Below are 12,928 nucleotides of genomic sequence, written 5' to 3' on the forward strand. Positions count from 1 at the left end.
AGTCGGTTTCCAACGGGAGACAACTATTTCCTTCTCTCCGGTCACACCTCATCCCCCCTCTGTCAGTCCTGGCCAAAGGAAGCCACAGCCAGGCCTGGCAGGCTCCCCCTCTGCTCCCCTCCACTGCTCAGTTCCTGTTCCTGCAGGCCTTGGAGCCCCCAGCAGATGGACTGCCCTTATCAGCAGGCTCCAGGCCAGAGGAGGAATCCTCCGGTCACATGCAGCTCTCTGGAGGGAGAGAGGCCTTGTAAATAAACACAGTCTATGCAGAGGAAAGGGGAGGCGGGGAGATTGAGGGAAAAGAATCCTTGAAATTTTGGTGACTGGGCCAGGATTAAAGGCCACCACGCATAACCCTTATTGGCCATTTCTGTGAGGAATCGACAAACCATGCATCGTCCCCGGAAAGAAATGCGTGCAGGCCTTTAAATAGCCCTTGGAGCTGGGGTGTTCCCACTATGCTGCTGGCTTGATTCAGGCCTAATCCTCGCCCAGGACTGACCCTTCACAGTTTATAGAGCACTTTATCCCTGGGCTCTGTGGAGTCGCACAGAGCTCTCCCCAGAGCAGGGAGGTGTATCATCATCCCAATTTACAAGTGAGGAAACTGAGGCTCGGATTATGAGTGACTCACTTCTGCACAGCTGGCAGTGATCGAGTCCGGGCATGACTCTATACCTGAGATCCATGATGTCCTGATGCCAAGTCCAGAGAGATCTGCCCATCACACCCCAGTGTCTTCCACCATGGCTCTTCCTGTGTGCCCTATGTCGAGCTTCGTGCTCTGGCTGCACCCCATTTCTCTCCAGGGAAGCCCATGTTTCGGGGAAGAGGGAAGGTAGAACAAATGAATCTCAACATAGCTGTGCTCAGTGAGTGAAGCCACTCGAAATAGAGGATATACTCTATCACTCCATTTATATAGAACTGTAGGAAATGCTGATCTACAGGGACAGAAAGCAGATGGGTGTCTGTTTAGAGAAGGGAGCCACGAAGAAACCTTTGGGATGATGGATACGTTCGCTGTCTTGGTGGTGCTATGGTTCGCAGGTCCATCCGTAAGGAATTGTGCCTTCAAGTATATGCGGTTTATTGTATGTCAGTTATACCCCCATAAAGCTATTTAAAAAGAGGAAGATAAGAGAAAAAAAGAATGGAGGAGGTTGGCAGGCATATCGTAAAGAAGTCTGAGAAATTTTAAAACGGAGACACAAAGTTCCCCAGGCACATGGGGAAGAAGAGAGCGATTCTTCCCCCAATTGGAGAGATTCGGGAAGAGTTTTTGGAGCAGGTGTCTGACCTGGCTCAAGGTCTGGATAAGGAGGTGCTAGGTTAAGAAAGATCAGGATGCCGTATGCAGGTAGAGTGTGCTTGGGGCAGAGGGAGTGGAGTACTCTCCCTAGCCACCCCCACCCCACTTTCTTCCCAGTCCTTAGAGGCTTGAGGCTAAAGCTAACAGCTGTGATTTCCTTTTCTTCAGAAATTCGGACACACGCCCAACTTGGCAGGCAGCTGGTTTTGCTAATAAGATTCCTGCCCTCCACCTTCCCCACCGTGCAGCTCATCCCTTGGGTCTATTGAGACCCCTGCCCTCTCCAGTTTCCTATCTGAACTGAACTGCCAAATGCTGGCTGACTGGGCCACTGACAACCATAGCTCCCAGGGTCCTGGGCAACCTCATTTCAACCTCTTCTAAATCCTACCAAAAGGAGGTTTGGGGCGATCGGTCTGGGAGTATGATGGGATTCCAGGTCCAAAATGAAAATACCTTTTTTTCTCTTCCATACCCTTTAGTATTATGCTTTAGTAATAGACATGTGGCCACTGGAGAATTTTGAATAATGAGTTTATTATGAAAATGTTATGATAAAGCAGTAGGAAATTCAAGAATCGTTACAGGGCAGTACACTGATTAACTGGTTCATTTGCTCCCCAAACAGAATTCCGGCCATTGGTCTTACAGTTTGTAAATCATTAACTTGGGTTTGGATGATCCCAACTATTCATGTCTTTACAGAAGGGACTATTCCAATGACATATGAAACCCACATATGAAATTGTGGGCTAGTTCTTTCTTTTTAATTTCCTTGGCATGCTTGTTGATTTTAAATTGCCCCCTTTTCCAAAGTTTCCTTATTAATTAAATAAACCAGGCAGCCACATTCCCTGCCTCTAATTCAGCACTCGAATAAGCTTAGTTCTGGAGTCGGCTTTCCAACCTTGGCTTAAGGGACATTAGTCACTCAGAGCAAAATGTAGCATTTGAACAGCTGTTTCAGGCTTTCAGAGTCCAGGGCCTACAGGTTTGGAGAAAGTGGTGGAAGGAACCAATACTTATTTGCTGAATACCTACTCTGTGCCAGGCACTGGTGACTTCATAAAGAGTATCTCCTTTCATTCTCTGAATAGCCCATTAATGATGATATGCTCTTTTTGGTTTAAGATCGATCTTCTCTGGGCACAGCGAGGTCGAGAATATATCAGACCTCACATAACTTATGAGTAGTGAAGCTGGGACTTGCACTCAAACAATCTGCTTCTAAAGCTCATACTTGAACACTGCCCTGTATGTACCTCATTTAACCCTCCCAACCCTGAGACCTAGGTACCATTATTATCGGTTCTGTTTTCCAAATGAGAAGCCGGAAGCTCAGGAAAGCACTCTTCCTAACATACACTAAATGCAGACCAGAATTCTGTGATCCTGGGCATGTCACTTCATCCATCCCCCCATTGTCTATCCTTCATTATTAGTTCAACAGGCAGTGGCAAGTGTTTATTCTGTCTGAGGGACCGTCTTGTCCCTAAAGATGAAAAGACGTATAAAATATGGCCCCTGCTCTTCAAGAACCTGTAATCCAGAGAGGGAGGAGAACGCCTCTACAATAAGAAACACGGTTGTGGTGTGTGAGGCACTCTAAGAGGTATGCGTGAAGAGCTGTAGCAACCCAGAGGAGAAAGCATCACGCTACCTGGTGAAGTAACCAAGGAAGGCTCTAGAGAGGAAGGGACGTTGTACCAGTAACTCTACACTCCCCGGATAGAAAAGGGAGGGTGGTACTTGAAGCAGAGAGACCATCAAAGGCAAAAAAGTAGTATAGGATAAGAACAGCTCAGATGCTGATGCCTTCCGAGGCGTTCACTACCATCTCTATAATCTCCACAACAGCTCTGAGTGGGTATTATCATTCATGGGCACACAGAGGGCTTGCCTACGTGCCTGTGAACTCATAGGAGCCTGTCCATGATCATGCAGCTAATAAGGAATCAAGCTGGGGTTCAATCCCAGGCTGTCTGGCTTTGGAACCCACACCCTTAGCCACTCTGCTCAGAGTGTTTAGGGTCACCGGCCAGAAGCTGTTCATGGGGTGTTAGAGGCAATGGGACGGGCCTGAGCAGGAATTAGGTCCAAAGTGTCTTCCTTTCTTCATAAGGCCTTAGCTGTTCTTGATCCAAAGACCCTGGACCTCTTGGGATTCATAAAAATAATAATGCCATTGGTGTGTGTATGTGTGTGTGTGTGTGTGTGCGTGTGTGTGTGTGTGCCCATGGGTAAGTGCATGCTGGGGAGGGGCCTCCATCTCTCTCTGTATGGATGCTGTACAGAGGAACTGATACATCAACTTTACTTGCTATTGACTGGAACGCTATCTGCTTACTGTAGAAATATTGTGTGTCTTCTACTCTGTGGAATTCTCTTGGCTTCAGTGTCAGTGTTTGAATCCTTGTTCCTTTTCTGCACTTCCATGCCCGACTGGAAAGCCCAGAAGGACAGAGCTCTTGTCCACCTTGTTTTCCACCATCCCCTATGACATAGCACAGAGCCTGGCACATGCCAGTTATTCAATAAATATTCGTTGAGTGAATGATTATTCGTTGAATGAACTCTGGGTCTTTACAGTCTCCATATGTAGTGTGCAAATGAGTTAATTATGAGTTAACAAATCTAGTTTGGTCCATAAAATATCTTACGCTAGTTAATCGATGGTGTAGGAGGGAAAAGCATGAGGGCCTTTCAAAGATGGAAAATGTAGAAATTATTGGCCTAGGTCATTGGCTCATAAAAGGAAGCTGCACTTTTGTAAAAGTTTGCCTTCAGGATTAGATAAATCCAACAAGTTTGGATTCAGTGGGTCTGAGGTGGTGCTTGGGCTTCCCGGGTGATTCTGGAGGGACCAGGCCAGTATGTGGGTATGGCAGTGTGAATCCCCTCCTGTTCTGTTTCTTTTTTCTTTTTTCCCGTCTCGTTCAACTTTTGCTTGAACACTTTGAGCCATGGGGGCTAACTACCTCACAAAGCAGGCTGCCCCCACGGCAAGAGCAACGACAGCAACGAGGACATTGATACAGTGACCCTATATACTGAGCACTTCTTACGTGTTAAGCACTACACATATGTTACCGAATCCAAAGGCCAGGCATTATTTATCCCCATTTTACAGTGCAAGCAACTGAAACTGGAGTTCAGTGGTTTGTTCAGTGTCTCAGAGGTGGTGAGGGGCAGGGCCACCCTGGCTTGTCTGGCCATGTGCTTCCCCAGGGCCCTGAGCTGGTCCCTGGTGGTGGTGGTGGAGGCGGGGGTGGGCCTAACTCCCGGGGAGGAGGCCGAGGGGAGCCTGCCACATCCGCAGGCCCTGCCCAGGCTCCAGACTCTGCTCCGCCCAGCTCTCTGATCCTCCCCATAGAAGGTAAACCCAGGCAGGATCCCAGGAGGCCTGGCCGGCCTGGTGTCTTGCTGGTTTCAGTTTCTGAAGAGCCCAGCCCTGAGCAAACACAGGCGGGGGAGGAGGGTTCTGGAAGCCTTCCCAACAGATAGCAGATTAACTCCCTGCTGCCTGGGAGACACCCACGGGGGAAGGGCTGGGTTACCAGCCTGCAGCCCACAGCCCTCACAGGCGGGCAGGACTCCGCTGGCTTGCCGGGGCCACCTGAAGCCTGAGAAGGCACACACCTACCTGCCAAGACGCCATGACTTCTGGGCAGCTCAAGGTTCCAGTTCAAGCCAGGCTCTCCCTGGGACCTCTGGGCTTGGGGAGAAAAGGCTGAGGGGCCTCCCCAACCCCACCCTCCAAATATGGACTCATCTTCCTGCCTCAGCGGGCCCCTTCCCTCCCTCACTAGGGCGTTCCTGTTCCAACGTGTTAGCAAACCCCTTCCAATGTTTGTTTTCTTTCTGAGAAAGAGGCTGAGGGACTTTGCCAAGACCAACATGAACTCAAAACACAGGGCATTCTCTGTCTGTCGGGCATTTTTCTGGACAGACAGACCTAGGTCTGAAAACTAGTCCTGCCACTTCCTAGCTGGTGACCTTTGTGTAAATTTCTTAATCTCTCTGAAAAAATGGGGATGATGATACTTATCTTTAAGGTATGTTTTGAGGAGTAGATTAGATAAATATAGATTATACATATTAAGTACTTAGTGCCCTCCATCAAAGGCAATTAACATTATCATTAATTATATTGTTATTACGAATGACTAATAACCCACTCAGGATTATTGCTAATGCTACCGTGAGCGTAAGTGTAAAAAAAAAAAAGACTCAATTAAAAATTTTTACTGAGGGAAATAGTTTTATAATGGGTAAATAAAGGAAGAAGAATAACACATGATTTCATTTAATGTTCAAATAGTTTCACAAGGCAGGGTTATTATCCCCATTCTACAGAAGAAGCAGTTGAGGTCTCTGGAGGTTAAGTAACTTGCCCATGTCGCACACCGAGTTAGTGGCTGGTGTCCTGGCCCTTGTGGTATCCGCTAAGACCCTCCGCTTCATACCTGCCTGCCTCAGCTGAGATGCTTCCATGTGCCAGGAATGCCTTCGCATTGCCCATGCCCTCATCAGCTTAGAGGACAACAAGCCAGCTCTGAAAACTGACTAGAGGCCACCTCCTCCAGGCAGCTTTCCGAATTCTCTCCTTCCTCTCCTTGCAGAACTAAACCCTCCCTCTTTTGTTCTCCTTGTGCCTGAGACATGTGACTAGACACTCTTGTGGCTTTGTGTCTCTTCTCCAGGGAATGTGTTCCTCTAAGGGAGACAGCACACATTTTTTTTCACTTTGAGGGGTCAGTATGTGGTTATAGTTAAGGAGCCGGGCATTGAAGCAGGACTGCCCAGGCTCCCATCTTGGCTTTACTGCTTGCTGGCTGTGAGGCTTGAATAAATGATTTAACCTCTCTCATTTTCAATTCATTTTATCAAAATGGAGATTAACAATGAGATCAGCTGCATGAGGTTACTGTAAGAATTGAATGAGTTCGTATATGTAAGGAAGGCAGGATCACTGAAGGTCCTGAATGTTGCTTGCTAACAGAAAATGAAACAAAAAGAACGGTACTGAACGTGAGGGAAGCATGAGGTCTCGTCAAGAACCCATCTGTAACTTAATGTGTGTAACTTAATTCCTCTCCCTCTGCAAAATGGGAAGTTTGGTTCCCACAGCTAGATGGTCTCTGATGGGTAATAGTCAATGGTGTTGATGACCAGTTCTTTGCCTATAGGACTTCTGCTTGTGTCATGTTCCAGAGTAGAGGTCATACTCAGAAATAAATGACTGTTTCACCATTGGAAGCACAAAGCTCAACCAGTTGTAGATGACCCTGCTAACCATGATGATTGCCAGCGTTTACAGAATACATACCAGTGCCTAACATTGGGTCAAGCGACATCATTATCTTGTTTGTTTGTTTGTTTGTTTTTCCCCTTGAGAACCCTATAAAGAAGGTGCTATTATGATCCCTATTTTACAGCTGAGATAACAGAGGCTCAGAGGTTGTAAGTAGTCGGATGCAGAGTAGAATCCTCATTTGTCAGACTCCAATTTCCTACTGCCTGAAAGAAACCTCTCTAAAGCAAGCCTGTTCAAATACCTCTGGGGTCAAGGAGCCTTTCATCTTTCAAGCCAGTCCATTCATTAAGCATCCCAAGTAGCTGAAAAGTATACAGCTGCCATTTTTACATCAGCTTCATGACTTTGGACTTGGCGCCCAGGCAGACCTGATTTGGGTGGAGGGTGGAGGGAATGAAGATTATAAATTCCCCCAAGGAAAGTCTTTGGGAGCAGTTTCCAAGAGGGTGGTCAGAAGAGAGAAGGCCCCCACTCTCACCTCTCTGTGCCTGGCCAGCCCCCTCATCCATCCAGACTCCCATGTGGGCATAGGGCTAGGGAATGCTAAAAGATTCCAATCCATCCTCGGTTTGGGATTGGGCTAAACCCAAAGCATCTGAAATTTGTGTCTATAATCACTAGTAGATTGAGATACATTCCGTTGGGGTGGTGTTTGGAGTATAGTGAGTCAGGGAACACATTAAGGAAAAGTTTGGAGCAAATCAACACTGCAAACCTGAAGGGAGAAATTGGCTCCAGGACCACTGACTCTCCCTGGCTTTCTCTCTTTCCAAAAGCAAATATCCTGCTTGAACAGCTCCAGAGGCTCATTAATTCCAACAGGATGAAGTCTAAACTCCTTGGGGTGGCATTCAAGGGCCTTCACTATCTAGTCTCAACTCCCCATTTAAAAATTTTTTTAATGTTTATTTATTTTTGAGAAAGACAAAGAGACAGAGTGCAAGCTGGGAAGGGGCAGAGAGAGGGAGACACAGAATCTGAAGCAAGCTCCAGGCTCTGAGCTGTCAGCAAAGAGCCTGATGCGGGGCTCAAACTCATGAACCATGAGATCATAACCTGAGCTGAAGTCAGATGCTTAACCGACTGAGCCACCCAGGCACCCCTCAACTTTCCTCCCACCATATTCCCAAGCTCATTTCCAGCCAGAGAATTCCACACAATTCCCTCCATGGTTTTTCCTGCCCCTGTGCCTTTGCACATGCTGTGCTTTCTGCCTCATGCACAAGCAGATGTCACATCTTGATGGCACCAGTCTTATTTTAAAATGTTTTGTGAGGGGCGCCTGGGTGGCGCAGTCGGTTAAGCGTCCGACTTCAGCCAGGTCACGATCTCGCGGTCCGTGAGTTCGAGCCCCGCGTCAGGCTCTGGGCTGATGGCTCAGAGCCTGGAGCCTATTTCCGATTCTGTGTCTCCCTCTCTCTCTGCCCCTCCCCTGTTCATGCTCTGTCTCTCTCTGTCCCAAAAATAAATAAACGTTGAAAAAAAAAATTAAAAAAAAAAATAAATTAAAAAAAATAAAATGTTTTGTATTTCCTCTTCTACTCCCAAGACTTTCCAAATAGTCTCTGCAAGGAGAAAATCATCATAACCTCTTTGGAATTATAACTAAACACACAAATAAATCAAGGAATATCAACTGGAAACATTGAGAGTTAGGGCTCTGAGTTGGTCCCCAAAGCAGTGTGGAAAACCCCAAACTCCTAAGGCTGAACATCAATGTGGTTTGGAAAGTCTCATGTCACTATGAAACTAAGTTAAGGACGATACAAGAATGTGCTTTTTTAGTTTGAACAATTTGTTTGCTGTGTTGACGTTATGCTAGATTCCAACAACAGGACTGAAAGGCATTGTTAAGGGAACCTCTACAAGTTGTTCAGGAAGTTAGCCAGGGTGGGGAAGCCTTCCCTGGAGCATTCTGAACATGCCATTTCCATCACAGGTTTCAATGTGTAAAGAATGAGATTCAGGAGCGCCTGGGTGGCTCAGTCAGTTGGTAAGCATCCGACTCTTGATTTTGGCTCAGGTCATGATCTCATGGTTTGTGAGACTGAGCCCTGAACCCCATGTCCAGCTCTGTGCTGACAGCATGGAGACTGCTTGGTATTCTCTGTCTCCTCTTTGTCTGCTCATCTTCTGCTTACTCTCTCTCTCTCTCTCTCTCAACATAAATAAATAAACTTAAAAGAAAATGAGATTCAGAGCCCCGTTTCTCACAACGAAATGTTAGCATGAAGTGAGGTGACCATCTGATCTCGTTTGCCCAGGAAATTCTGGTGTTCACCCAGTATTCTGACATATCAGTACTTCCCCTTTCGTTATCAAGTACCCCAGCATGGAAGATAAATCCTATGCCACTCTAGAACCAGATAATCACCCGAGGGCTAGTGGTTGCTTTTCTAAGTCTTTGCCATCTGTTGGACTCAGCCTTTGTCCCCTGCTCTGTGGCAGAATTCATAGCTCCCTTTGCGTGAGCTCAGGGCACTGCGTACTTAACTCCATTCACTTCTTCTACTAGGCATTGGGCCTCCTCACCAGGGATCGCACTGCATTCTGGGTATCGCCTCACACCAGACCTGGACACGGTGAGTTCTTTTTTTTTTTTTAAATTTTTTTTTCAACGTTTATTTATTTTTGGGACAGAGAGAGACAGAGCATGAATGGGGGAGGGGCAGAGAGAGGGGGAGACACAGAATCGGAAGCAGGCTCCAGGCTCTGAGCCATCAGCCCAGAGCCCGACGCGGGGCTCGAACTCACGGACCGCGAGATCGTGACCTGGCTGAAGTCGGACGCTTAACCGACTGCGCCACCCAGGCGCCCCTCTTAATAAAAGATGGTGGAGTGAATTATTTTGGGGGAAAAAAAATATTCCCTAGTATGTTTTTGTTTTGCTCTATTTTATTTGCAGTCCTCAAAAGAATAAAAAAGTCTTCATAAGAACTTTGTACGTCTTTAGATCTAAGCACTGAAAAGTGCAATATGAAATACAAACTTCTTCAAAAGGAAAGTCAAGAAATGTTTAGGAAGTGACAGGAAAGACCCAAACATGACTTTTTATTGCTATTGTTAAAGCTGGAGCCAGCCTCTCTGATAGTCCTTTAAGTTCAGAATTTGAAGAGTGATTCCATTTGCACTAAAAAGAATCAGATTTATTTTTACTTGTCTGTATCCTTTCTTAAACAATTGCATATTACCTTTTTTTTAAAATATGTTTTTTCTTTAGTAAGTACATATTACTTTTTGACAGGAAAAGTTTCTAGTGGAAAAGATACAAATGTTGAAATAAAAAGAACAGTTTTTCAAAAGCTTTGACAAATCATTTCTGCAAACCCTTTTTTTTAAGTTTATTTATTTTTGAGAGAGAGAGTGAGTGCACAAGTGAGGGAGGGGCAGAGAGAGAAAGAGAGAGAGAGAATCCCAATCAAGCTCCATGCTGTCAGCGCAGAGCCTGACACAGGGATCGAACCCATGAACCATGAGATCATGAACTGAACCTAAATCAAGACTTGGACACTTAACCAACTGAGCCACCCAGGCATCCCTAGGCAAACCCTCTTATATTCCAGAGTCAGGGGTGAGTGAAAACGAAGAAACTAACAAACAGAGGCCTGAAGAATTTAAGCGATCGGGGGAAAGCCTTGCCACTAGTAAGTGGCAATGTCAGTATCTGGACCCAGTTCTCTGACCCCGTGTCTCTTGATCCTTGCACAATGCCTCTCTGATTCTTTTGGACCGATGAAGGGCCTTTGAGCAGGGACACTCTCGTCTTGTCCTACCTGGAGTTAGAATGTGAGCCTCATGCCCCAATTAGACTCGCTTAGATGAAGTTAAACTCTGCACGGCCCCAGTGTAAAGGAGTCACAGAGAAAAACTGTGTGTGAATAGGGTGAGTATCACAGGCTTTGGAGTCAGGCAAGCTGGACTTCAGATCTCAAGGCCTCACTCGCTGTGTGACCTCGGTCAGGTTACTTCACTTCTCCGCGGCTGAGTTTCCCCATCTTTCCACAGGGGACAGGCAGCATGTTTCTTGTAGGAATTGAGGAGGTTTAAATGAAATGATGTTTGTAAGGCACTTACCATGTTCTGGAAGTAGTAAAAGTTGATTAATTATAGGCATTCTTTTTTTTTTAATTTTTTTTTTCAACGTTTATTTATTTTTGGGACAGAGAGAGACAGAGCATGAATGGGGGAGGGGCAGAGAGAGAGGGAGACACAGAATCGGAAACACGCTCCAGGCTCTGAGCCATCAGCCCAGAGCCCGACGCGGGGCTCGAACTCCCGGACCGCGAGATCGTGACCTGGCTGAAGTCGGACGCTTAACCGACTGCGCCACCCAGGCGCCCCTTATAGGCATTCTTATAATTACCATTACTGCTCTACTAGCTACCTTGTACTGAAGGAAAGCTTATCAATTCCAAACAGGAACTATTGCAGACGGTTCTTTCTGCTTCTCCTACTCAGACGCCAGCCCCACAAGCAGCTCGACTTCAGCTTGTGTCTGAGGAGGTGTGGTGACTGAACTTGGAGTCATACGTAGAGGAGCCCGTGTGACTTGTTCGCTTGTCGCCAGGCATTTTCCTATGTTCCTAGATTCCTTGATATTGCTTTTTTTTTTTTTCTTTTTTTTTTTTTTTTTTTCGCCTGGGCTTTGCCAAACTTCCTGGTTTGAGTCATCCTTCCTAGCAGTTTGCGAGACTATGTCCTGAAGCTGGAGATAATAAAACATGTCCTGATGTGTCAAAAAAAGGGAAAAAGATGGCTCCCATATTCACTCACTTAAAATACCGGCTACCAGTTCTTCATTTTTAAATCTGACGGTGGGGATGCCTGGGTGGTGACTCAGGCAATTAAGTGTCCGACTTCAGCTCAGGTCTTGATCTCACAGTTCATGAGTTCAAGTCCTGCATGGGGCTCTGAGCTGACAGTGCTTGGGATTCTCTCTCTCTCTCCCTCTTTCTCTGCCCCTCCCCTACTCACTCTCTCTCTCTCAAAATAAATAAAACTTAAGAGAAAGATTAGAAAAATAAATCTTATGGTGACTTTTTATTTATTTATTTTTTTTCTTTTAACCTCCACACAGACCTCTATCATTGAAGAGAAAAGCAACCATGATATCCTGGCATCTACAAAAGACGTCCATTCATGCAAACATTCCCCACCTCATCTGATACGTATTATGAAGTGCTATGCATTAGATCCTGTGCTTGGCACAGACATGCACGTTCTTATAAACTGTCTGTGGAATCTGAGTTCAAACCTCAGCTTCTTTCAGTCCTATTGATTTGATCTTGTGTGTGTTAGCCTCTGTTCCTCAGATCCAGTTTCTTCTTTCTAATTCCCTATCTCAGCCATGACATCACCATCATCTTGCTGTCCCCGTTCAGAACCCTAGAAATGATTTTATTCTCCTCTCTAACCCTCTCTGTAATGTCCAATCAACCCCCAGTGATGCGTGATTTAACTCCTACATATCTCTTTGTCATTAGCCTCACTCTAATCCGTTCCACAGGTATTCTTTGAGGAGTCTATGTCCCAGGCTCTCTGCTGGACATGAGGTTACCTGTCCCCAAGGAGTTCTCAGACTGGTCCGGTACACCCACAAACACACAATTCCCCTACAGCGAATGGGTGTGATGACACTATAACTCTGCTTTTAACTGCACACTTAATCATTGCCAAACACTGTTCTATGCACTTTAAATGCATTGAACAATTTAATCACAATAACCCTCAGAGGTAGGTAATATTATTATATTTATTTATTTATTATGTTTTATATCAGAGAAAGAGAGAGAATGCGCCAGCTGGGGAGGCGGTGGGGAGAGACTTTCAAGCAGACTCCAGCCTGATGCAGGGGTCAATCCCACGATCCTGGGATCATGACCTAAGCCCAAATTAAGAGTCAGATGCTCAACCAACTGAGCCACCCAGATGGCCCTTATTATCTTTACTTCATAGATAAGGAAACTGAGGCAACAGAGAGAATAAGCAAGTTGCCCAAGGTCACATAGCTAGTTAGCAGTGGAGGCACCATGCAGTGTCTCACAAGCTGACTTCAAAGCCATTGCTGTTAACTGCCACTGAACTCTTCTTCTGTTTGAGGGAATGGGAGAGAGTTTTCAGGGTGCCTTAAGGAAAGCTTCTAGCTGGACTGAAGCTCCTTCTCTGAGCTGTTGTCTATGCTGAAGCTTCAATGTGAGTGGGGGCTCGCCAGAGCAATTCTCCATGTTCCACAGCTACCACAGGCCCTCACCTTGACCAGCCTCTTCACTGGTCCCCTCCCTGTTAGTCCATTCTCCCCA

At 46.1% G+C, this 12,928-nt stretch overlaps 1 long non-coding RNA gene across 1 annotated transcript; it reads left to right on the forward strand.

The window, feature by feature from the left end:
- The first annotated feature begins 302 nt into the window (after positions 1 to 302).
- Positions 303 to 12,567, forward strand: LOC123597975. The gene is made up of 3 exons (XR_006712339.1): positions 303 to 6,389; positions 9,145 to 9,211; positions 11,707 to 12,567. It is a non-coding gene; the product is annotated as an uncharacterized LOC123597975 (long non-coding RNA).
- Positions 12,568 to 12,928: the final 361 nt, after the last annotated feature.

Source organism: Leopardus geoffroyi, chromosome C1 (assembly GCF_018350155.1).
Source record: "Leopardus geoffroyi isolate Oge1 chromosome C1, O.geoffroyi_Oge1_pat1.0, whole genome shotgun sequence".
Lineage (NCBI taxonomy): Eukaryota > Metazoa > Chordata > Mammalia > Carnivora > Felidae > Leopardus > Leopardus geoffroyi.